Consider the following 27666-nt stretch of genomic DNA (forward strand, 5'->3'; position numbering starts at 1 on the left):
GAAGTCGCTGTGCTTCTGTAAATAAATTGCTGAAACAAACACGTGTGAATTTCTATTCTGAAAAGATTGAGTACTGCGGACGAGATCAGAAAACTTTAGTGCCTTTTTGTTTCCATTACGTGTGTGAGATTCACCTGGAGGGGATTACTTTTATTTACACTGTCCCGTGTCTTTGGAACATGGTGGAGGTAAGAGTTAGGTTGGGTGCGCACCATAAACCGGTTTAAGCTCCCCATTTATGGTTTTGCCACTGACTGTTCCAAGGCGGTGCCCCACTGTGTTCCTTTGTTTGTTCGTTTTGTCCTCATGTGTTGGCTTATAGTGTGTGTGTGTGCGCGCGCGCGCGTGTGTGCGTGTGTGTGTGTGGGGGTGTGTGTGTGTGTGTGCGTGTGTGTGTGTGTGTGTGTGTGCGTGCGTGTGTGTGTGTGTTTGTGGTGTGCACGTTTGCGTGCTGTGGGTTTCGTTTTGGTGAGGCTGCGTTTTTGGTGCGTGGCATTCCCTGTTTGATACTTGTCTTTGTTTTTTATTCAAAGTGACAAAGAATCTTCTTGGTAGAGACGAGGAGGCCGTGCTGCCAACATTTTCCTCTTCCAAAGAACTAGCGCAAACTTTCAGCGATTTCTTCATCGATAAATTTGATGGAATAAGAAATAAAATTAGGTCAGAAACAGGCTTACAAACCGGTGTTACCGCCAAGGAAATTTTAAACACGCAAATAGATAAACTTGTTGAATTCACTCCAGTCTCACAGGATGAAGTGAAAAAATCAAAATCTTCAAGTAAATCGTGTGAGCTAGATCCACTTCCAACATGGCTTTTGAAAGAATGCTTAGAAGAACTGCTACCATCTCTCACTAAAATAATGAATTATTCTTTGGAGAAAGCATATGTACGAAATCCTTCAAATGTTCGTTGATCAGACCACTCATCAAAAAGTCAGATTTAGATGCAAATGTTCTGAAGAACTACAGACCTGTATCTAATTTACCGTACGTGTCTAAAATACTTGAAAAGGTAGTCGATGCTCGTTTGGAAAGCCACTTGTCTTTGAACAGTCTCCACGAAGAACATCAGTCTGCATACAGAACATTTCAGTCTACTGAGACTGCATTACTGACGGTTCAAAATGACATTCTCAACTCCCTTGACCAAAATGATGTAACAATGTTAGTGGTGCTTGACCTTTCGGCTGCTTTCGATACCATAGACCACAAGACACTATTGCACCGCCTCCACAACCATTTTGGTATCGCAGGGAAACTACTTGAATGGATAACTTCATACCTGAGTGACCATAGATAGTGAATTGTCAAAACCAGTGCAAATGACAAACATGTACAGTGTCCCACAGGGGTCCGTTCTCGGACCAAAATTTTTCACAATGTACACTAAACCAGTTGGTACAATATGCAAGAAACATGGACTAAAACATCCTTTTTACGCCGACGATGGGCGGCTTTATTTATCTATCAAACCAACAAATCCGGTCCCTCAAAAGGATGCTTTACGCTGTGTTCAAAACTGTCTCGTAGAAATCTTATATTGGATGAACAGCAACATGTTGAAAATCAATGCCGATAAAACTAAAGTCATTGTATGTACCTCAAAGAAACGAAAAACATATTGAATCGGTTTCTGTGAAAATTGGAGAAGAGATTATTAAACCATTTAAATGTGTAAGAAATGTGTGTGTCATTTTTCAACGGATTAATGATCAATTTTCAACGTTGAAATTGACCCTTCCCGTTATTTAATTTGACCCTCGTTGAAAAATGATCAACTATAGGCAGGTCATATTTCAACGTTGAAAACTGATCCCAATAATCTTACGCAATATGCCTTTTACCATACAGATGAAAGATTAATATTTCTGTATCTTTACAGAACTTTTAAGTAATAAACGTTTAGTTATATATTCTAGCGCTCCACGGGCTAATAATGCATTAGGCCCTATTCATCGGCAATCACTCTGACTGTAGATACTGGTCAGAAACTGAAGTTAAAACCCAGCTACGCATCTTTGGATGCTTATTAACGGACTGATCAACTAGGGCATCCTTGAGCGTTTATTCCCCGGATGAAATTGAGTCTAGTTGGATCACGTAGCTCGAGCAAAACGCTCTAACACTGGGAACCAGAAGTGGAGTTTTATAACCTTGTTTACGGCTCTTGTTTACATTATCGACGAGGGTAAACCAACATTTCTACAAAAGTAGTGTAATTTCTTCATTCAAATAATATCTTACTTGGTCTTTGGTCATAAATTTATCTTATAGGTATTTCGTAACAATGTTTCTTTGACTTTGAAGTTGTACCTTCTCATTCCGCAATATTGTTCTCGCATTGTTTGCGGTCCTCCCGATTAGGAGGTGTATGAAGTTTTGACCCGAAAACGATGTTCTTGGGTCTTATTCGTGTCATTAGGGCGATTCTATCTCTGTTCGGACACAGAAAATCAAAGAAAAAAAGAACGAAGCGCCCAAGTATGGTCATATCTCAATATTAAATACAAAAGGTCTCATCGATTTGGGACCGTTGGTTCGAGTGACAGTACTTACCGGATTATTTATTTATTACACATAATTGTATCACTTGTGTATCAGACAAAAAGAAAGTATTTGTTTTCGAATTTAACGAGAAAAATTGCCTAGCGTAAGATAAGACATGTATTTCAGTTTTTGTTAAGCAATTTGGGATCTCGCTAAGGAAATGCGTAGTTACTGGTAATTTAATTGTTTAGTTTGGCAGTACGATTTCCGCATAAAGTTTCAGAATTAGCGCAATACTATCTCATTTCACAGAGTGGTTTGACATTATCCATATTATATTAAGCATTCGTATCAGTTGGTGTTTAGCTTTCGGTCATGTAAAGGGGTTGTTATATTTAAACTCTGTCGGTAATTGACATAGGGGCCATTTTACAACGTTGAAAATTGACCTGCTGGGTCAGTGCAACGTTACACAGCCATAACATTACAGACCTAAAGATCTACATGTATTGAAAAAAGAATGTCATATCCAACAGGGCACAGTTACAATCCTGAAATATTAATCAGAGGGACCTCCGTGGCCGAGTGGTTAAGATCAATGACTTCAAATCACTTGCTCTTCATCGATGTTGATTCGAGCCTCATTCGGGACGTTGAATTCTTCCACCTGTCTTACGAAAGGTCGGTGTTTCTTCCCAGTGAGAATCAGACGAGAAATCGGCCTTCATCAAAAGATATTCCGTAAATGTCTAGCTGACACGAAACCCCAAGCTGAGAGGGGATTGGTCATGGGATCCGCCCGCCGACACCCTCGGCTTGATTATATATTGAAAATGACTCATCACCAGACACCTTGAAGATAATGGACTCTATCCAGGTGCGTAGGTAGGCTTCACCAAATAGGCGAGGTGTATGGAGAGGTTAGCGTCCAGGTCAGATCCCTGGTAGGGGAGCCAGGCGAGCGAACCCGCCCCCCCCCACTCGTCCCCCGCACGCTCCCCGCCCCCCTCCCCACCTGCCCCGGCGAAAAAAATGGTTTGCAGAAAATGATGTAATATTTCAAACTCTTATTGTTGATATTATTGATTACTCTTATTGTTGATATTATTGTTACAATTATGAATATTATGATTTATGGTAACTGAAGAAACCTTATACAAAGCTGTATAATTATTGGCCAATTTTAGACCATGGTTTTAAAAATTTGGAGACAAATCTTTGCATCTATTTTACATTTCGGCAAAGATGGTCACTGGTTTTTACTTAATCTTTTTAGATATGATCTTAGCATAAAATTTTTAAGATATTTTGACATAAATAAAAGTCAGAATCTGAGTCTTTGTGTTTTCGTTTTCGACAAAGGCCGACTCTTATTTTATCAAATTTTACCAATTTTATCAAACTTTATTCAATATCAACAAATTTTTATGGTGTGAACTTTAATCTAAATAAAACTAATAGAAATGGCCTCAAAAACACTTTAGGACCACATCAAAACATTCCAAAAGAAACATTTAAAATTATGCCAGCATTCTTTTATGTATGTGTTAGGGACCTATGGTGGCATACAGCGCAGGTATATGAAAAGGCCACCAACAGAAAGTTCAGTAGTGATGATGTACAGTATAAAACCAGACGACGGCAAGAAGAACGTAAAGTACAACGAATTAGGTAATCAAAACACCGCGAAATTTAGGCGTTACGTACACAAGAAAAGGCGCGTAGTACATTCATAATGTAATATTATAACCTAAAACTTTCAGCACCGTTAGAAGATAAACATAGCTCGAATTCTATAGCAAATTTGATATGATAATATCAGAATTTTAAGCAAAACTATATGAAAACAACCGATATTATTATTTTACGTTTTCATCCACAAGGATACGCGCTGTTTCCCTTCCTGACACACTCAAAACATCCAAGGGAACAACTGCCACTTTCACGTACTGTCTATACCCTGCTTTTTATTACTAAAACAACATAATAAAATTCAGAACAGAGGTTTATTTGAAAGGCGTACGTAGGATTTATATAGGCAGATGGCCCCCATTTTTTGAAAAATAAAAAGATTGTTTTCACTTAAATAAACTTTAAACTACCGAACTGTGTCGTTTTTAATAATAACACATTCTCAGTATTGATGTAAAATTAGTTTAAAGTACAACCGGTACAGGCATTTCGCGTTAAAATCGATGAATTCGGCCTTTTCAGACTCAAAATTTGCTTATTAGAAACCCTTGCTTCAGTTAACAATTTATAACACCTATTACATTTGTTAATTCTATTTAATATTTTCCTAACCAGAAACTGAAGCAAGGGTTGCTAATAAACGAATTTTGGAAAAAAAATGGTATTATTTGTCTGGCCTTTCTCACGTATAAGAGTGGCCTCCATTGAAGCAAGGTGCTCGTTGCCAGGCAATATTATAGGTGGCGCCGCTGTCAACATGTGCATGTGAAAACGAAAGTAGATTTGTTATCTAGGAATTATTACAACATTTTACCCTTCTACGTTGAATTTTTAAGGTAAATACATAAAATGCCATTTTGTTGTGTTACATTAACTAGGGAAGTATTCATTCGATTCTATTTCAATGGAAATAGAGCAGAATTATTGACACACAAGTGGCACAACGGTACAGACTGTTTATGTTATCTGTGACACTCACAATAATTTGCAGTAGGAAGACAAAAAATCTACTGACACAGTGACAGTGTTTACATTTTGCATTATTTTTCTGATTCAACCTGATGAATGGTGTGTACTCATTGAATACATGTACTGTATATGAAATTAATGAAGCAGTAATTTGACAAATACAAGCAATGAGATATTGGAATATTTTTCTGGTGTCCTTCACAAATGAGGCAATTAATCCTTCAGATATAAAAGAATGCTTCAAGGACAACAGAATATGATTGAAATTATAAAGGCTAGTAATGTAGTTTCTTATTATCATTATTATAATATTGACATATTGTGATGTCTTGCACTAATTAGTGTTTGTTTTGTATTATATTTCAGATATAATAGTATGAATACAGTAGAGATGATTATTTAGTTACCTTCAACTGGTGGTCAAAAGGTATGTCTTTTTGATAATTGTAAAATTTTCCTTACATACTTTTTCTTATGATAATTGCAGGCCTCCCAAGTTAATCTCCACAGTTCTTACCATCTATCTACTTTGTTTCTACTGAAAGCATAAACACTTTAAAATAACTATTCTATATTCTGTATATCCAGGGTTGCAGTGTATCACATGATCTTTTTGAAATTTCTGTGACCTATATTTTCTAGAGTAAAAGAAAATGTTTGTCATATTTATGCAAGAGTAACACCAGATCAACTGAGACCCAAAATATAGCTGTGGTGTGTGACTTACTTGTTCTCATGACACAATGAAAGATCAGCTGCTGTGGAACCAGTCATACACATATACTGGTACCTGCCAGAACATTACCTTTTAATTCAAGAAAGTTGCTTTTAAATCAATTTTGTGGCTTTATATCTATAAACCTGAGGTCATATTCATAAAGCTTCTAAGATTATTTTCATCTAAGATATTCAATATTTTGTTAAAGACCTGAAGTTGAAATATTTTCTAATTTAAAATATGAGAAACATTATGAATATGACCCGTGTAATTAAATTAATTGATGAATCACACAATTATGCATATTGGTTATATCATAAAATATTATTTGACCCTTTTATGTCAGGGAGTATTTCCGTGTGTCTTGAAGCATTGAATGCCCCAAAACAACCAGTATGATAAGAAGGTATTTTAGATCTCTTTTCCTTTACCTAAGGAAGATCTGATAAATAAAACTTCAAAACACTAATTATGCTCTGATGTACACACAGATTGTACCTTGCATTTTTTTTTATAGAGATGAGAAGATAGTTCATGTATATATTTGTTTTTGCACAAGATTCAGAATCAATTTTCTATCAACTATGACAAAAGCATTCAATATATGACATAACAAAATTCAGTATTTCAGGAACTTCATTTCAAAAGGATATATTAAAAATTTATCAAGTTGCTTTATATTACATTACAGACCAAAGTATATCGCTTCCCAAAATGTTGAAAGACTAAGCTGTTTTTCTATGGACTTGTAAGTATTTTGAATGTTTGATTTCTCTTTTTAACCTTATGATTGAATATTTCATTTCAATTAGTCATGACACTAAGTCTTTTTCTAGTAATTTGCATCTACATTTCAACATGTTTACACATTTTTTACACAGAATGATATTTTTGATTTCTTTCATTCTAGGTATACTATCTAGGTTGAAAACAGCCATGGACAATGAATTTGGAGGCGCATGCTGGAGCATCAGAAATTACATACTTGGAATAAATGATTACACAATACACATTTACTGAGAAGTGACTAATGTTTATGTTAAAGTGCAATATCCATGTTTGTAATATTTACATGGGGGTAATAGTTACAGTGTTGAAAGAGACTACCAGTGTTGCATTTCAATCTAAGTTACAGTGTGGATGCTATTTCTAAATTTGTGATAATCAAGTGTTTTTAATAACTGATGAATACTAATTATTTATCAAACTGTTTAATTTATCACATTCCTACATCATTATTTTATATAAAATGCTTGTAGTAATATAATATATGTCAGGTTAAATGGTAATAAATTTTGTTTACGTGTAAATATCTTGATTTTTGAAAAATGAAAATGATACATTCAGTGGCCATCATCTGTCAAAAATTTATTACACATGACAAGTTCATGGAATAGCAGAATATACATAACATTGTATAGTTTTCCTAACTTGTATCTGGAGCCATCATAAATTAATTGCTAGATTAAATTTTCTTCACAAGGGGAAGGAAGTTTTTTTTTTAATTTCAGATCAGATATTTTATTTTTGCTTTAATGAGGTTTTAAAGAGAAAAAATGACATAATTATAATAGTAATTTTTGTCAAATGGATTTGATTATAAGCAATAATAACTGAAAGTTAATAATTTATAACATTCTTTATAGAAATATTCCATAGATGATCTTGGAAACTAAAAATAGTAAGGGGATGCATAAATATAGTGGGAGTGGATAATAATCTAACAATTAATATAGTATGGCCTTACAAATATAAATCAATAAATACTTACTGGCAATAACATTGATTAGGTATGATGCAGCTATATGATAAACATATATTTTTTGAATGGTGATATGTTATGAGAAAAAAAAGCTGATATATACAGTCTAGAGTCTTCTAGTAAGCTGCATAATTATGATTGGAACTAGCTCCATATTTCTTTTCTTTAACTTCATATAAGATAGCCAATCACAATTATATGAATTCTAATGTCTATTGTGTACACAATTGAAAATGCATTGCATTCATTTTCTAAAGTAATAGTTAGCATTTGGTCATATCTCATATTTGGCCTTCAATAACTGGAAAGGGAAGGCATTAAATGGAATGTATGATTATACACAAAATATGGAGAAGACTGAAAGCAGTAACTGATCAATAATAGCAGAATGCGTTAGCTTATGATTGTCAAAATTCATTGTAGTTTAGTAGATGATCTCTTTCTTTAAGGGGCTGGTAGGCGAAATGTCAATATCACACTGACCCTAAGACTGAAATATTTTATTATGGAAAGCTGAATAATAATTTTGCCCATGGTCATCAGGCTTTAAATCATAACCGAGATGAATAATTTTGGGTCAGTAGATCAAAGTTAAAGGTCACTGACAATTAGATAAAGACTGATTCAGGTTATATAAGCTTGAGAACACTTTCACTTATTATGATCATCCAGCATTATAGCATGAATGCCTATGTTCAGTAGATGGCCACTATAGTGTTTGGCAAATAGGTCAAATTCAAACCATACTGAAAATAAATGCAAGGTACATGCCCAGTCACCACTGACAGGCCATCATGGGAGACATATAATTTTGTGCTTTTTGTGCCGCCCCCCCCCCCCCCCCATGAGTGGTAGGGGGATATAGATTTGCTCTTGTCCGTCCGTCTTTCCGAGAATGTTGTGTCGCGCCTAGTTCCAAAAGTATTTGACGTAGAGTCACAAAACTTTACATGAATGTTGGTCAGCATGTGTAGGTGTGCACCTGGGGTTTTGCGTCCTGATTCATTCAGTCGTGTAGGAGTTATGGCCCCTGACTTTGTAAAAATTGTTCATTTTAGTGTTGTGTCGTGCATAGCTCCAAAAGTATTTGACGTAAAGGTCACAAAACTTTACAGGAATGTTGGTCAGCATGTGTAATTGTGCACCTGGGGTTTTGCGTTCGGATTCATTCAGTCGTGTAGGAGTTATGGCCCCTGACTTTGTAAAAATTGGTCATTTTAATGTTGTGTCTCGCGTAGCTCCAAAAGTATTTGACCTAGAGTCACCAAAGTTTACAGGAATGTTGATCAGCATGTGCAGTTGTGCACCTGGGGTTTCGCATCCTGATTCATTAAGTATTGTAGGAGTTATGGCCCATGACCTAGGAAAAAATTGTCATTTTAATGTTTTGTCGCACGTACCTCCGAAAATGTTTTACCTACAGTCATTATTACACTACACAAGACCAGATTTCTTGTCCAGACTTACTCAAAAAAAAGTTTGTGAAACATGTTTTTTTAAAATGTACTTGACCTAGAATCATAAAACATTAGAGGATTGTTTTATAGCCTTTGAAGTGTTTTTAGGATTACTCAGCAAGGCCAGAGTGATAGCCAACTAAGTCAAAATACACATAAGGTTCTTAAAAGTTTGTGTTGCAAACATCTTAAAAATTGTTTAACCTGAGTCATTAAACCATGTTACAGTGGCAGGAGTGGGGGCACCTGTGTCCTATGAACACACATCTAGTTTCTGTTGCCATTGCTATAAGACCAGCTCTTAAATTGGCCCTCTTCGAAATTGTGCAGTCTCTACTTATTTTTCTCCAGTAAAAGTACTCAACCCTTTGAAACATACATTTTCACTTTTGTTGCCATGAAATATTTTTATACTTTTTTTCGCATGCAAAACAAAGTGAGTTAATTAAATCCATTTCATTACTGCTAACAGATTTATCTTTATAATTTTAAAAGTTGTGACAACAAATAATGAAAACTTACTTATCCTAAGGAAACGTTATTAAACAGATTACTAAATGACATGTTACCATGGCAACTGAAAGGCTCTTTTCTGCTTTCTTAAAATGAGCATTATGAGTTGTCATTTGTAACAGTGATAAGTCCATTAAATATCCAAACATCAAAATATTTAGAGGCAAAGAAAATCTCCTATATAAGTGACCCCCCCCCCCCCCCCCCAATACCAGACTTTTTAATCCCCAATATACAAGATCCTGTCTGGTCCAATCTGATAAGGGTCCATAAAACCCCTGTAGACTTGACATGTAGCCTAATTATTGTCAGAGAATCATAAATTTTATTGCCTACAGATAAACTGGTTATTTCCTGTGTTTTGCATTTTATTGATTGAAATGCTGTTTTTTTGTTGTTGTTTTTTTAGAATGTACACAAAATTATTTTAGTTGATGTTAAGTAATGACCCAGCCAATTAAATAATAACTCTTATAGCAAAGCAATTCTCACTCCTTTACCATTAATGAATTACTTAAAACTTAATAAAAGAAATTAAAAGTTTGTTTATTCAATGATTATGATCTTAAAAATCAAAAGTAACATAATAAAACCAGAAAAAAATGATAAAAATGATGATTGCTGGATTTTATTAGAAATTAAAGAAGCGTTCAGTTGCATTTTTTAGTAGATAAAATGGAATATGGACAGAACGATTTTATATATTAAAAATGCATAATTCCCCTTGTGTTGTCTAAATAACGATTCTTTTATGTATAATAAAATCCAGCAATAAAGAGATATCATTGTTCAAAATACACATAATTTATTATTTCTAAAAGCTATGTGCCTGAATGCATTTTGATTAAAAAAAATAGCAATGATGAAATTTAATTGTTAAAAAACTTGATTATTAAAAATATGAAAAAAAAAAACAACACTGTTGTATCTTATCACTCTGTTTATTTAGCCCTAATTCAATCAAGGTTTCTAAACTTGTTATAAAGGTGAGAACTGATTTGCTATGAAGGTGAGAAATATCACCTGTAATTTATGTACTGCACAGTAGCTATACAGTAGCTTATTATGATAAACAGAAGCAAGTCTATCAATGGTCCAGCCTTGTGTATTGGCCCTAACCGCCAATACGCAGACCTTATCATTCCCATAGGCCACACACCTGGCATACCAGAATCAGTGTCTTTAAGTCATAATATGCAAAAAATTTAAAAATGCTAAATTTCAGCCCCGTTGCCATGGCAACTGAAAGGCTCTTTTCTGCGTTCTTTACAGAAGCATTATGAAATGTCAATTGTGACAGAGGTAAGTCCATTAAATGTACAAACATCAAAATATTGAGGCTATAACATGCAAAAAGTTAAAAAATGCTAAATTTTAGCCCTGTTGCCATGGCAGCCAACAGTAAAAGTACACGTTTTATATTCATAAATAAACCAGGCCAAGAATTCTACCTCTGTACATGATTTTAAATCATACTTTGAAACGTTAACAAAATTAAACCAATAAAATATTGATTTTTTAAGAAATTTTACGTTTCAGGATTCCAAAGAGTTATTTCCCTTAGTTAAGACCGTTTTTATGACAATTCTGTTACCGGCTTATGTATGTTTGAATAGCCTGATGTGTTTGCATTCATATTTAATCAAACATTTGTAACAGTAATCATTTATTATTTTGTTTTTTCCAATTTATCTAAGTATATCCCCAAGATACGCTTATGCTTTCTTTCATTACAGCACATAAGGTGAACATTAGATTTTCCATAACAATAGTCCTTGCAGATTTTAATGTATATTTTTGGAAAATACATGCATTTTGGTAAAAAACGGCACATATTTTATCATCAATTTGGTGGGGGCCAAAATTGGCCCAAATCCTACGTTCCCCTTTATAAACTTTAAACGCTTCTTTCGATAAGTACAATGCAGCTATATGTAATTAAACAGAAATTAATTTTGTTTGACAACACTGCTCACTCTATATTTTTAAAATGCTACCGTTTTATAGTTATTAAAAATTTACTGTTTTTGAAATTATTCTTAAAGAATCTAACCAGCATGCCTGCGATAATTTCTGGTTATTTCCAGTGTGTTTCTCTACTACAAACAGACGATCTCCGACGTTTAACTAACCGTTGAAAAATGACCCCATTACTGATCAAAATTTAACAACTGATCAGGTCTCAACGACTTTTTGATAAAAATTTAATGTTAAAATGTTGGCAGAGTCAATTCTCAACGTTTAATAATGACCCATGAGGTCAATTTTCAACGTTGTCAAAATTTTATGTTACATCGGTATTAAAACACTGTATTGGATACCAGTTACTTATAGAGTGGACTTTAAGATTCTAGTTCACACATATAAAGCATTGCATGACCAATCACCGATCTATGTTAAAGACTTACTGGAGCTCTATTAGCCAGCAAGAAATATGAGATCCAAGAACAACTCAAAACAATTAGTTGTTCCAAAAAGCAAAACTGTGAGGTACGGTGATCGTAGTTTTTCATCAGCTGCACCGAAGTTATGGAATGCTCTTCCGGCTACCATTAGGACGGTAAAAGCTTGGATGCTTTCAAACGATCATTGAAAACACACTTTTTCTTTAAGGTCTATTGAAACTCACTTTGCACTGAAAAACAAGCTTTGCATTGGAAATTATTTCCTATTGTTTATTGTTCTTTAAAGTATCTAGTACAATAAAAATGTAGAGTAAAACCTGATTCAGGCTAAATACCTTTTATTGTTGATAGATTGTTACGCACTAGGGTGGTTATTCTGTCTAGATGTAGCCTTCGGTTAGGAGCTAAATACTTTCGGGAGGACTCGGCCGATCGACATGAGAAAGCTTCTTCTAATGTATTAGGTCAAAGACTAGGAACTCTGTACTAACAGTTTATGAAGTTTAATTTGTGTGTTTTGTTATAAGTTACACAAATAACTCAAACACAAAGTATCAACGAATAAAATATTACACGAATCACATTAAATTTCAAAGGAACTCAGCAATTCACAAGATACCACGCTGTGTTTATAATGTCACACAGTATATATGTAGAAGACAGTGTTAGCTTTCCATAACTTAATTAAATGCAGTATTAACTTGAGCATTAAACTCTATTCATCACTTAATATATCTCAAAAGGCCTAAATAATTCACCATTCAGCAATGAGGACTTGTAAAACATCAGTACAAATACTCATTATTAAGACTGTATAGGCTTTCCATAACTTTTAAAGATGGGTGCATGTGTACTTAGTAACGTTCATTTCAATAAGACTGTTTTTACATTAAATCCACTTGAAAAGTAATATAAAAATAAATGCTCCTTCAAACAAATCTTCTAAGTGTATATCAAAATTACTTCAGCTTTATGTTAAAATGTGCTTACACCAATATAATTCATGCTGAGACTATTGTATTTGAATCTAAGATAAAGATTGGTAAAATTCTCAGGACTAGCAAAAAGTGCCCTTAAGCTTATTGTTCAGAACTGGAATGACACAGATGGTCACAAATCTGGCCCTTCTATAGTAGGCAGGAAAATTGACCAAGAAACATTGGTCAAAATTGGTCACACGGTAAATTTACCAACTAAAAATGGTCAGTGACCAAAAATAATTGGTCACAGTGACCAAGTGACCAAAAATATTTGGTCACAGTGACCAAGTGACCAAAAACAATTGGTCACAAGCCTAAATTACTGGAGAATTCTGTCAAATGCTTCAAAAAGGATACTTTATACAATAAAAGAGTGATTTACAGTAAAATTATGTACCAGGGGGTTAAATCTGAGGTTTTTATTAGCTTTATACATCTTTAAAGATGACAACGATTACGTTTGCTGCTTAGTAACGGAAGTAAACAATCCCACAATGAAGCGTAACCAATACACTTCCTGTCAGAAAAATGTGACAATTACAGTGAATTCTCAGGAAAATAAAGCTGATTTACGCTAAATAGGATTGAATAAAAGGATGACAGTTGTCTTAAACAAATATTTAAATAACATGGAGTGATTGTGCAGCTGCTACAGTGATTCACATACAGGAAAAACGATGTAAAATGCAGATAAATGTAGAAATGAATCTAGTCCAGAAAGTAAACAAACTTCACAAACTTGGATTAGAATCTAGATTAAAACGAACATAGGACTGTATAATATGTGTTTGATCGGTCATTTTATCTAGATCAACACATATGTGTACAATTCTGTGTTACGTTACTTGCAGCTAAAGATGAAAAACAAGGAAAACATGAGTAGAATTAGCACCTGAGATGACAAGTATGTGGTAAGTTCTCATTATCCGGGCCATTACAATATTTTTTGTGTTATATTGTATGTCCATATGATTCTGTGATATGTAGTTTGTACAGCGCTTTTGAACGTTTATTTTATAGATGAAAAGTGCGCTATAAAATCTGGTAAATAATAATAATAATTAATAATAATAAGCCATAATTATTACTGGAACTTTGGTAATAAATAATTTAGGTGAGGCACCCTCATATTTGCAGCTTCAGTTCATCCTTGCTGCGTCCTCTTGATAGCTATATTATTAAATAGGTCCGGGTCGCAGGATAAGCAGATGGTTTAATGATAGTGCTGAACCTCGACAGGTGTTAGACAAGGGTTGAAGCATAGATTTGGGGAGAAAGGTGTTAGATGTTCGAAACAACTGGTTAAAGGTTAGAAATTTAGATTGTTTGATACCAGTATGTGAACAATAAGGACCACAAATTGAAATGATTATTACCTGCTTGGTTTTAGTTGATTTATAAATAATCATTTACAAATCATTTGTCAAACTAATCAGAAGCAAGACAGCTTAAGAAAATTTCATTATACAAGTTTTATACTAATCCAAAAGAGATAGCTTGAGAAAAATTATATATATTCATTTTATAAAGTAACGCTCGGTACACGTGACATCTGCATCATACCTTAGCATTATTTTAAATGTTTACTCATTGACAGGCTTTTGCAGAAGGATATCTACAGGGATATGACACGAAAAATTGATTTTAGTATAGTTTCAAACAAGGTGATATGTCTAAAGATTGATTTTACGTTGTAGTTTCAAACAATGTGATATGTCTAACGATGGATTTTGCTATGTAGTTTCAAACAATGTGATATGTCTAAAGCTTGATTTTACTATGTAGTTTCAAACAAAGTGAAACGTCTAAAGATTGATTTAACTATGTAGTTTCAAACAATATGATAATATGTCTAAAGATTGATTTTACTACATTTTGTGTATTTAGTTTCAAACAATGTGATACGTTTAAAGATTGATTTTGCTATGTAGTTTCAAACAATGTGATATGTCCAAAGATGGATTTTACTATGTAGTTTCAAGAAAGGCAGCATAAACGTACAAGAACTAACCGAAGAATTATCTAAAGTACATATTTCTTAGCATGAAGTTGTTTCCTGGAGAGGTTTAAAAATTTATGTTCATTCCCGTTTGTGCCATCAGATACGGCTTCTAATAGACTAAATTATAAGCATTTTAATTAGTGTCATTGTGTTTAAGCTTAAGTGTACATAAAGAATTAGGTCCTACTGAATTACAAAACAAAATCTACGTTCATCTAAACTGAATATGCTTGCAATTTTTAATTGGATATGTTGACAATAAATAAAGGCGCTTCCTTTTTTAGTCAAGATAAGGACTGGTAACTCTAAGGTAAATCTAAAAACAATACACAAATTGCTTTAATCAGATTCTCTAAGTTCGATGGAGGACCTTTGACCATGGTGTAAAGTGTCTATACCTTTACACTCTAAACCGAGGCACAGATAGTAGAGAAAAAGAGGATTTGAATTTGCATAGTCACCAAAATGCAATTAACGAGCGGATAATGCCTTTCAAACTACTCGAGAACTTTTTTGAATCTCAGACAATTCACATCACTATCCAGTGTATTAGTTCGCCAGTTTGTTCACGGAAGAAATCTGTTGAGCAATCTTGAGATTGCGTACGCTATTTGAGGATCCCTAAATTGTACCTGCTCAATCTTGAGATTGTGCATATCCCTAGATTGGGTACAACATCCACATAGAGAATGAAACAAAGATGAGCTGAGTCAAAATATGTAAATACAAGTAAAACATAAAGTCTATCTATAAACTTCAAGTAACGGTATCTAAGTTGAACAAGCACATCATAGTCACTACTACTGCATGTAAATGCAAGATAACAAATTCAGAATAATTTATCAATCATAAAATACCTGTCCACTATCACAATTACTTAACTATAACAGCTGTTATTCCATGAACTGAATGTGAAAGTACTGATCGATAGAGCTAGTTTACTACCGTCACGATTGAAATCTCATTATGCTAATGGTAATAAGCTTTGCCGGGTCTTTTCCGCGAAGCAATGATCAGTGTTTTGTTGAAACTTGCTTATTTGCATACCGCCGTCACATATTCTGTAGTTTTATCATTTTATTGTGCAACAAACATATATATAACTAGCATGTGTACGCCGAAGAAAACAGACAATATATAGAGATTTAACTGGAACAACACACAAGGTAATTTTTTACTTATATCTACTTGACTTAATCATTTGTGAGGATTTTAAAATTTTTTTCTGTATTTAAACATTTTTGTATTGCCGTATATTTAGAACTAACATTTTCAAATAGATAAATGACAAGATACTGATCGAACAAAGCACAGCCCATTATAAGGACAATTATACTTAAAATGGCCGCCAATTTTAATTTGCCACGGACAATAATTGGCAAAAACGTCAAGTAATTCTACAAAGGCTTTGAACTTTAAAATGGTACTGAATGATAGCCCATATCTATCATATAGCAGTCAATAACTTTCATCATTCTAGTCTTATTATTTTAATAGATATTGCTATTTTAATATTCTGTTTCCCATGGGAAATGGCCGATTTCCTATGGGAAACGGTCATTTCCCATGGGAAAATGGCTACCTATGGGAACGGTGTTTTCCCATGGGAAACATTTGGGAAATCTTTCCATGGGAACACCTTATTTTTTATTTTTATATAAACTATTAGAAAAACATCATAGCTGTTTTATAAAAATACTTTTATGGCACTGGCTAGTTTATTTGTTAAAAAAAAAATGTTTTCCCATGGGAAAGAATTCCTATGGGAATCCCATAGGAAATTGCTCCCTTGGGAAAAGTTTCCCATGGGAATACTTTCCTGTAGGAAACTGTTCCCTAGGGAAACGTTTCCCATGGGAATGCGTTCCTATAGGAAATATTTCCTGTAGGATTTTCCCCTAGGGAAGAGTTATGCAAAAAAATGTAGCCCGCCTGCTTAGTTCAAAAGGGACAGCGCAAATCTACAGATGCTTGGTCGTGTGATCGGTCCTCGGGCTAGGCGTCATCCGCACTATCTTCTCCACGACGATTTGAATAAAGATTGTGTCTAAAAGCGGAAGTGATATAAATTTAATCCTTTCTTTTAGGCTCGCTAAATAAAACAAATCGTTGACGCTAAAAGATATAAATTTTCTATTGGGGTAAAATACACTTTCACCTTCAAAACTGACCTTTTGGGCGAGTTCATATACTAAGACTGATCTGGTAGTCGGATCATCTCGGCTGATGATTCGCTTTAGAAAATCTAACAAAGACTGCACAGTGTTTTGGTAAGAGTGTTTGACGCACATACACAGAATGCGCATAACGTGTAGGTTCGAACCCATGATGATTCTTTAGTGTATTAGCAATTATAATTCAATTAGTACGTATCATATTCTATTGTTTTGAATTCTATATTCGAACCCATACCTACAACAAAGACATGGTGTTCGGCGTTCAGTCTAACTCACTGCGACAAGTTTAGTACATTAGATCAGTTAATGTCATTTTAAGTATAAAACATGTATTCAGTAAACAATAGCACCCTTAATTACACAATTTGAATAAAATAATAAAATGAAAGGCTCTATGGGAAGAATTTTTATCACATGCAAGATTTGTTATGCTGAAACATCAAAATTTCTTCTTTCTTTGTAGGGATAACGCATGTTTTCCGTGTTACAATATATGCAGAATCCCGAGGGGTTCTAAAGATGTTATTACACGAAATGGACATGAGTTAAAGCTATTTAAGCATAAAGCGCATAAAACGAATGCAGAATGAATAAATCAACTCTACCTCAATGTCATTTAATTTCAATGAAACGCGCAGGGATATCTGTTGTTTTTCTTCACGCTGACGTCATTTCCATTGAATTATCCGTTATGGGCCGTAATACCTTAGCGCTTTACCACGGAACGTGTATATATCAAAATGTTTTATAACAGCACGTGAATCTCTCTGTTAACAAATGTTTTCTCTCTTCTTAAAACATCCCCGAAAAGTGACAAGAACAGCAGTTTTATGCTAGAATATCTACGAGAGACCAAGTAAATCAGATTTAAAACGACGCTAACGTCAGAACTGTATTACACTGGGTTATTTATGGCTTTATTTCATTCACATGACGTCAAACATCAATAAAAATGTATGTGTAATTGCAAATATGTAGGTACATACTTATATATTAATTTACTCGTGCACGTTCATATGTGCATGCATATTTGTAAATATACAAGCACTCAGAATAAAGCGTGCATGCATAAAATTAAACGCGTATAATGGAAAATAATATTTTCAAAATATATATGCGCACGCGTATATATATATACAAGCACATAGAATTTCGCATGCGCGCGTTAAATTATACGCGTGTGTAGATATTTACGCGTACACTTATTAATGTATAAGAAAACGCGTATATCTAGTGCAGCTAGAATGTGCGTGCACGCTTAAAATAATACGTCCACCTGTCCACCCGTGCGTTAATATGTGGGTGCACGTGAACATGGATATGTCTGTATAATTTCTGGCAGCAGGAAATTTTTCGACTTGCTGTTAATTTCATTTTTGGACAAGGAATCGACACTAAACGAGAGGGGTGTGGGAACGCTAAATGATACAACTTCGCTAAATGAAACAACTGACGTTAAACGATACAAAACTGACACTAAATGATACATTCAACGCTAAATGGTACAAAATCGAGGCTCGCTAAAAGATACAAAACTAACGCTAAATATATATATATATCATATTTTGTCAGTCTGTCTTGCGACAAGTGAGGATGACCGGGTTAACAGACTGCCCATACATAACTTTGGCGTACAATCTGGGTCGAAATCTGCTTTGCGTACGCGCACATTTCAAAATAAACGTGCACTTATATACAATGTAGAGGATATTTCACGAGTGTCCTGACATATGACTTTATTGCACGAATTGAATAAAATGATAAGATGAGAGGCTCTGCCAAACATTTTAGGAGTTTAATAAATTCAATGTGGGAAGATTATTCTTATCACATGTAAGCATTTTTCTGCTTCCGAGGGATTCTGAAGATATTATAAAAAGAAATGAACATGCGCTAACGATATTCTGGCATAAAGCGCGAAAAACTAGTAAATGAATACTGTAGGCGTACATTTATTAGCGCGGCAAAAATTTAGCGCAAACGCAATTTTTGGTAATGCGTGGACGTGAATTAGCGCTCTCGCGAGACCGCTAATTTCTAATTTTAGCGCTGTCCGAGATAAGGCTCTCGGAGATTACTGAGATTCACGAAGATTTCCGGAAATAAACTTAACCGTCGGCAATTTTTATGTACTCTGTTTCTGCTGTAATTATTATAATACGAATCTGACTGTCGACCCTATACAACCTGAACATGTACCAAGTATGACTATAAGATAGTTTGCCGTGATGATACTTGTATTTTTTCAATGATACTTTCAACTAAGATGTAGCTTTATGTCTACGTACAGTATATAAAGTATAATGGGTCTATGACAAAACATTAACAGATATAACATCGACACGATAAAACGCCGATGCGACAATTGATCGATGCGACAAAAGATCGACATGGCGCACAGTGTCGTGTCGGCGTTTTGTCGCATTTATGGTCGAAAATAATTTTGATCATACGATTATCATACAATCATGATTTTGATCATACGATTATCATTCATAAGCATTTACGTGCTCTAAGTGCCCTAAATGATCCGAGTATTGAACATCTTTACAAGAAATTGACCGAAAACAATTTTATGATCATAATTAATAATTCATAATTTCGAGCATACGATTATAATTAATAAATATTTACGTTCTTGTAGAATTAGTCTAAAAGCACGTATAATCGAACGATGAAATGCTCCAAGTATTGACTTTCTTTATCGTCACAATAAAATGAATACAATTGAATACATGTACCAAAAGAGTGAAAACACTTTCATCTCCGTCCATAGTGATGGAGTTCGTTACTTCACAAAAAGGAAAGTTACAACTTGTGTTTGATGGATATATTTTTAATAAGGACAGAAGTCGTAAGGATAAAGTAGTAAAAACGTATTGGCGATGTGTCATACAAGAATGTTCCGGTCGAGCTGTAGCCATCGGGGAACCAAAGAATACCGAAGATGCCCGAGGAACAAAACGCTACACCATCATAGAGGCCCTTAGAATTATCAATATCTAATAAACAAACTGAAAAAGAAAGCAAGAACTTACTCTGGAAGTAAATCGTAGTGGCAATAAGCACGTTATTATTGTAATTTTTTTAAACGCGATCTGTTTCAGGCCTGTACCACCACAAATAACCGATCATGAGTGAATATTAGTTTTTTAAATGTGTATTATATATTTTTGATTAAATTGATCATAAACATCAAAATACATGGACGATCTTTTCGAATACATAATATTTTAATAAGTATACTAACTGAATTACATCTGCTGAAAGTTTTTACCTGTGAGATTTGTGTTCGTGGACTGAAATAAAAACATTGCAAACTTTGCGCTAAACAAGCTATCAAAGAACAATAAGTGAAGGCAAAAAACAAAACTAAAAAGGTAATGTATGTATATTTCTGCACTTGAAAAAAGACTACGTTGGTTATTATGAAATGAATACCTTCCTAGGAGATAAAACGCCATGACAAGGTCCAAATTTCTTCTAAGTTACTTGAAGGCTATCTATCCATCATGATATGATCAAAATTAACGACGTTTGAGACAATGTGGCGCGGCGTTAGTGAAATTCTATAGTTTAACTAAAGTAAGTATTTGGTGGGTTTTTTTTAGAACTCGTAAAAAGCGGTTATGGCGTTGATTAATAACAATAACTCTTAGACTAATGTTTCCTTCTAAATAATCAAATAGTTAAAAGCGCTAGTATTGTATACAGGGTTGTCAAATTATCTCTGTTTTATTGTTTTATGCTTTTGTTCATAATTACTAAATGTATACAGTTCAACAACTTATGAATGACATCGGTTTTAACGGTACAATGAAAACCAATCTATTTATATAAAGTTTGCTATGATCAAAGGAAATCGCATAACTTGAGTCGATACTGATATATATAATCCACTAAATAGACGTTTTGTTGTTTTGCCAATATCTGAAACCTTACCGAAATAATGTCTTTAATTTTGCAGAGTAAAGGAACGTATATCATTTTTTGTCATACTTCAATTAATTTAAACCATATTGCTAAATTTTTTCATTATTGTCTAATTAACAGATATTATCTTACGAATATGAACATACAGAAATGCAGAAATGAGCTGTTATCTGTGACATAGAATGATATTATTTGACGTGTCTAGTATGTCCTAGTATGTCCAAACTAAGCTCTTTGTCATCAAAATTGAGTTGTTGTCACATGAAACATATCAGTGTTAAAATTAATCGAACTGGTATTAAAGTTTTTGTCAGCTGTGTAAGTCTGGTCAGTACCTGACAACAATTTTCACAACTGCACATTTTAATACCACCACCCATTAACTGAACATTAACCGTAAATGTTCGAGTCTTAATCTTGACCGTCTGAAAATTTAGACCGAACCTTTCAGATATGTGTAAAATTTTCAAGGTAATTTAACCCTTGAAAATGAAGAAAAAGTGTAAATAAATTATGTGTCGATGTTTTGTCGATGTTTGTCGGCGATGTTTGTGTCGATGTTTTTGTCGAGCTTTTGTCACGTCGGCGTTTTCTCGTGTCGATGTTTTGTCGCGCTCCAAGTATTGCCTACGTAACTGTATTGTCTTCTTGTATTTATTATAATAATCTGCGTGTTTTATATTCTGTATACTAGTTATAATTGCTGAAATAAAACGAGATTGTCACACATTTTAATCATTGAATCCCCTTTGTTCTACATGCATTGTGTCTTAATACAAACGTTCACACCTTTCCGTAAACGAGCGACTGCAACAACGGACATGTCCGAAGGTGATACAGAATTCGATAACAACTTGATCAAATGAGAAAAAACACAAACTACAAGCTTAAATATTTTATTTTGCATGATCATATTTTTAAAATAATAATATGAACAATAAACAGGAATATCATACGAACCTTAAAATATATGCAAGCAGTGTAACTAGTGCAAACTCTCAAGCGTATTTTTTTGCAAAAGTTCGAAGAAAACATCATCAAATGAAAATGTACATGAAAATGCTTGGACAATTTAATGCGCGGACATGAATTAGCGCACGTGCGATAAAAGCGCTGTTATTAGTACACCGCTAGAATAAGTAAGCCTACAGTACACTCTACTTCAACGTCATTAAATTTTAATAAATACGCAGGAATATCTGCGTTGTTTTTTCACGTTGATGATACCGTTTTTTGGGACATGCTTAAATATATAAACAAAATAAATACATATCCTAAACATACCACGGTAAGTACGCACCTAGCGGGGAAAGTATACATTTGTCCGAGCACGCGCCGAGGACAGAGTTTCATGTCTTTCCCTAGGGAAAAACCTTGTCTGAAATAGCGTGCACTAGGGTGACGTCACATAGTACTGGCACTATTGTGACGTCACAAAACTATATAAATGAAAGCTATCAGAAAATATCCAAATCCATTTGTCTCCACGATCTATTTTGAACGTGATAGGCAAGAAAAATGATCTAACATGTTGCCTGTTTAAGACAGCTGTTTCCCCAACCCTCGGGACAGCTTGGATAAAAAAACTCGCTATCGCTCGGTTTTCCATTCCACACTGTCCCTCGGGTAGTGAAAACCCCGTCTTACACAGACGGGCATGTAAGATTCTTATATTCTTGCCTACCTAGCGGGGAAAGTATACATTTGTCCGAGCACGCGCCGGGGATAGATATTCCTGTCTTTTCCTAGGGAAAATCCTTGTCTAAAATAGCGTGCACTAAGGTGACGTCACAAAGTACTGGCACTGTTGTGACGTCATAAACTTTATAAATAATGTCAGTAAAAATACCCAAATCTATTTGTCTCCTCGATCTATTTTGAACGTGATAGGCAAGAAAAATGATCTAACATGTCTGCCTGTGTAAGACAGCTGTTTTCCCTACCCTCGGGACAGCATGGATAAAAAACCTCGCTAACGCTCGGTTTTTCATTCCACACTATCCCTCGGGTAGGGAAAACCCCGTCTTACACAGGCAGGCATGTCAGATCCTTATATTCTTGCCTTTCTAGCAGGGAAAGTATACATTTGTTCGAGCACGTGCCAGGGATAGTTAGATTCTATTCCTTTCTTTCCCTAGGGAAAAAACCTTGTCTAAAATAGCGTGCACTTTGGTGACGTCACATAGCACTGGCACTGTTATGACGTCATTAGCTATATAAATAATATCAGTAAACATGAAAGGCAAGAAAAATGATCTTACATGTCTGTTTTCGTAAGATAGCTGCTTTCCCAACCCTCGGGACAGTGTGGGATGGAAAACTGAGCATTACCCCGTCACAAAATCTTGAATGTAAGATCCTGATATATGTTCTACTGTGAATAAGGTTAGGGTTTGGTTTAAGCTAAGTTTGCAGTGTGCATTTAATGCATGTGTACGTTCAATGAGTGAGTATTAATCTCTTCTAACAACACTCGGATAACACTTTCATAAGGTTAATGAACGTGACAGATGCGAGAGGCAAGTGATATTATTATACCTCACTTTTGTCTACAATGGTAAAATCCCATTACCCGAAAAAGAGATATTTTGACTATCAGAAACATTTTCAACATTTTTGACACGTGACCAAGCGAAAGTGACTGTCAGGTCATGTGACCACACTGATATTTTGAATGCCATATAAGGGCAAATAACTGCTTTAGGTGTTTAGCCAAATGATTGCCTCCCTTGTACACAATGTCATATAGTAATGACGTCATTATTCAATGTGTACACAGGCGATTACCGCGCTTAAGATGAAACTGTTGAATTAAATGAATTAAACACATTTTAAAAACTTTTAATGTGCTTAATTTTGTTTGGTATAATAAAATAAATATCATATGACAGCGTGTGTGACATTGATATTGTCAACCCTCGGGTGACATTGTGCCCTCGGGTGGCCAATATCAATGTCACACACGCTGCCATGTGATATTTATATAATGTCATTTGGATCTACAGAATGACATTCTAAAGACATTTGAGAAAAGGCATAGACGTAAAAAGTAATGAGCCGAGTTAATGAAACAATGGCAATCACTGAAAACAGATTCGGAGCCAGGGCCGGTCCCAGAAGGCTCATGTCCTCCCCCTATCCTAGCCGGTTGGGGGTTAAGTATACTCATTAGTGTTGCACTTAAAATTGAGATCCAAATGCACAGAAGCCACCATTTCATACCTTAATTTCAAGTAAATTCAGGAGGGAGTTGGGGTACCCTTTCATATCCCGCCGATGATATGCTGGCGCCCCTAATTTTCCTGGAATCGGACCTGGAAAGCATCCTATAAAATGAGTCTTTCCTTAGCGTTTTAGTGTCAGTATTTGATTCCCAGCACGTGTGGTAGTACATCGCGTTCGTTTTGAGTGATACTTCTGTAACTGCAGATCGATAATGGATAAATATATTCTTAATTTTCAAGCTATAAAAAGTAAATTAACGTTTATAGCTACCCTTTACATCAATACCATAACAGTCTATTTCATTATCTGAAATGCCAAACTATCGTCACATCAGTTGTATATTAACCTGTCATTTTACATGTTTTGTTTTCTTAATAGTTCTACGAATAGACACAGACATTTTTATTTTCCTATATGACTCTCTACATACCAAAATGGTACGTATAAAAAATGTTCAGTATTGATATGTTTTTAAAACATTGACTCAGAAAGACATTATTTATGAAACATTTTTTACTGATAGTGTATTAGTCCGTAGAAATCCCAGTGGGTTCGCTCCTTTGAACTTTCATTTGAATCACATTTTAAAATGCAAAACAAGAGCTGTCACTGATGGTGACAAATGCCCCCGCAGCACCTTGACCTTTGACCTGGTGACCCCAAAGTCAGTAGGGGTGGTGTACTCAATAAGTACTATCAGCATGTGAAGTTTGAAGGTCCTTGGTGAAGTGGTTCGCGAGTAAAGTGCCTTCATGCAAAAAGTTAACGTTGGCCCCTGTGACCTTGACCTTTGATCTGGTGACCCCAAAGTCAGTAGGGTTGGTGCACTCATAAAGTACTATCAGCATGTGAAGTTTGAAGGTCCTGGGTGTAGTGGTTCGCGAGTAAAGTGCCTTCATGCAAAAAGATAACGTTGGCCCCTGTGACTTTGACCTTTGACCTGGTGATCCTAAAATCAGTAGGGGTAGTGTACTCAATAAGTACTATCAGCATGTGAAGTTTGAAGGTTCTGGATGCAGTGGTTCGCGAGTAAAGTGCCTTCATGCAAAAAGTTAACGTTGGCCCCTGTGACCTTGACCTTTGACTTGGTGACCCCAAAGTCAGTAGAGGTAATGTACTCAATAAGTACTATCAGCATGTGAAGTTTGAAGGTCCTGGATGCAGTGGTTCGCGAGTAAAGTGCCTTCATGCAAAAAGTTAACGTTGGCCCCTGTGACCTTGACCTTTGATCTGGTAACCCCAAACTCAGTTAGGATGGTGAGCTTAACAAGTACTATCAGCATGTGAAGTTTGAAGGTCCTGGATGCAGTGGTTCGCGAGTAAAGTGCCTTCATGCAAAAAGATAACGTTGGCCCCTGTGACCTTGACCTTTGACCTGGTGACCCCAAAGTCAGTAGGGATGGTGTACTCAATAAGTACTATCAGCATGTGAAACTTGAAGGTCATGGGTGCAGTAGTTCGCGAGTAAAGTGCCTTCATGCAAAAAGTTAACGTTGTGACTAACGAACGAACGAACTAACTAACGGACGGACAGTTGAAAACAAATATGCCTCCCTTCGGGGGAATAAAAATGGTTGTCGTCCGGAATCTTGAGAGTCTGGTAACAGCAGGCAGTACCATGCGGACATTTCGATGTGCAACTTTAAGATCGCAGCTGAAAACCATGTAAAACAAAAAAACACATTCTGAATTAGATATCAAATGTGATTCACTCCAGCATTAGAAAATAAATATAACAAGAGCTGTCACTAATGGTGACAAATGCCCCCACAGCACCTTGACCTTTGACTTGGTTACCCCAAAGTCAGTAGGGGTGGTGTACTCAATAAGTACTATCAGCATGTGAAGTTTGAAAGTCCTAGGTGCAGTGGTTCGCGAGTAAAGTGCCTTCATGCAAAAAGTTAACATAGGCCCCTGTGACCTTGACCTTTGACCTGGTGACCCCAAAGTCAGTAGGGGTGGTGTACTCAATAAGTACTATCAGCATGTGAAGTTTGAAGATCCTGGGTGCAGTGGTTTGCGAGTAGTGCCTTCATGCAAAAAGTTAACATTGGCCACTGTGACCTTGACCTTTGAGCTGGTGACCCCAAAGTCAGTAGGAGTGGTGTACTTAATAAGTACTATCAGCATGTGAAGTTTGAAGGTCCTGGGTGCAGTGGTTCGCGAGTAAAGTGCCTTCATGCAAAAAGTTAACGTTGGCCCCTGTGACCTTGACCTTTGACCTGGTGACCCCAAAGTCAGTAGGGATGGTATACTCAATAAGTACTATCAGCAAATGAAGTTTGAAGATACTGGATGCAGTGCTTCGCGAGTAAAGTGCCTTCATGCAAAAGTTAACATTGGCCCCTGTGACCTTGACCTTTGACCTGGTGACCCCAAAGTCAGTAGGGGTAGTGTACTCAATAAGTACTATCGGCATGTGATGTTTGAAGGTCCTTGGTGCAGTGGTTCGCGAGTAAAGTGCCTTCATGCAAAAACTTAACGTAGGCCCCTGTGACCTTGACCTTTGACCTGGTGACCCCAAAGTCAGTAGAGGTGGTGTACTCAATACGTACTATCAGCATGTGAAGCTTGAAGGTCCTGGGTGCAGTGGTTCGCGAGTAAAGTGCCTTCATGCAAAAAGTTAACGTTGTGACTAACGAACGAACGAACGAACGAACGAACGAACGAACTCACGGACGGACAGTTAAAAACTAATATGCCTCCCTTCGGGGGCATAAAAAGTATATCTTACAGTTGACCGTCTAAAGAATCTCTATGTTAATATTAGCTGAATTATAACTATGCCATTATAATATAATTATGCCTGACTTATTGATTGCATAAATGGAAATTGCATAAATGGATACTTAAAGGCAATATCTAGTTTAAGGGGTTTTTATCTAAGAATGAATGTGATTTTAATTAGGTTTTGTGATATTGTAAATTGTATTGGGTTGTTGTCATTATTCAGAAGGCCATATTTAAAAATAAGATATATGATTTGTACTTTGTACTGATTTATATCTTCATGTGCTACCATCTATAAATAAAGATGTTATGATGATGATGATGATGATGATGATCCGGGGAACCACGGTAGACCTCTGGTATGCGATAATGACTAAGAAACGACAGACATGATATCGGCTGTATTTAAAACATTACTAGTTTTCGTTTACTCCGCTGAAGTTCGCCGTCGGCAGTATGCTTTTAAAATTCCTTATTTCTTACTTTCAATAGATACTAGATTTATATATTTACATGTTTTCTGTATTGAAGCATTTGAATGAAGAAAAATCATAATTATCAAATACATAGTTTACAATTCATATAGTGCAAATGTACCTGATCTATTATTAGCA

At 35.3% G+C, this 27666-nt stretch overlaps 1 protein-coding gene and 1 long non-coding RNA gene across 3 annotated transcripts in view; both read left to right on the forward strand.

Annotated features, from left to right (window-relative positions):
- Nucleotides 1–4927: 4927 nt before the first annotated feature.
- LOC128552834 (uncharacterized) lies at nt 4928–7307 on the forward strand. Its single transcript, XR_008369188.1, has 3 exons — nt 4928–5017; nt 5517–6616; nt 6779–7307. It is a non-coding gene; the product is annotated as an uncharacterized LOC128552834 (long non-coding RNA).
- Nucleotides 7308–15968: 8661 nt separating this feature from the next.
- LOC123545192 (guanylate-binding protein 1-like) overlaps nt 15969–27666 on the forward strand; it is a 77273-nt gene continuing 65575 nt past the window's right edge. For both annotated transcript variants that reach the window (XM_053537680.1, XM_045331530.2), the window contains exon 1: nt 15969–16153. The gene's annotated coding sequence lies outside the window, so the exon portion shown is untranslated. The remainder of the gene's footprint in view (nt 16154–27666) is intronic.

Source organism: Mercenaria mercenaria, chromosome 1 (genome assembly GCF_021730395.1).
Source record: "Mercenaria mercenaria strain notata chromosome 1, MADL_Memer_1, whole genome shotgun sequence".
Classification (NCBI taxonomy): Eukaryota; Metazoa; Mollusca; class Bivalvia; order Venerida; family Veneridae; genus Mercenaria; species Mercenaria mercenaria.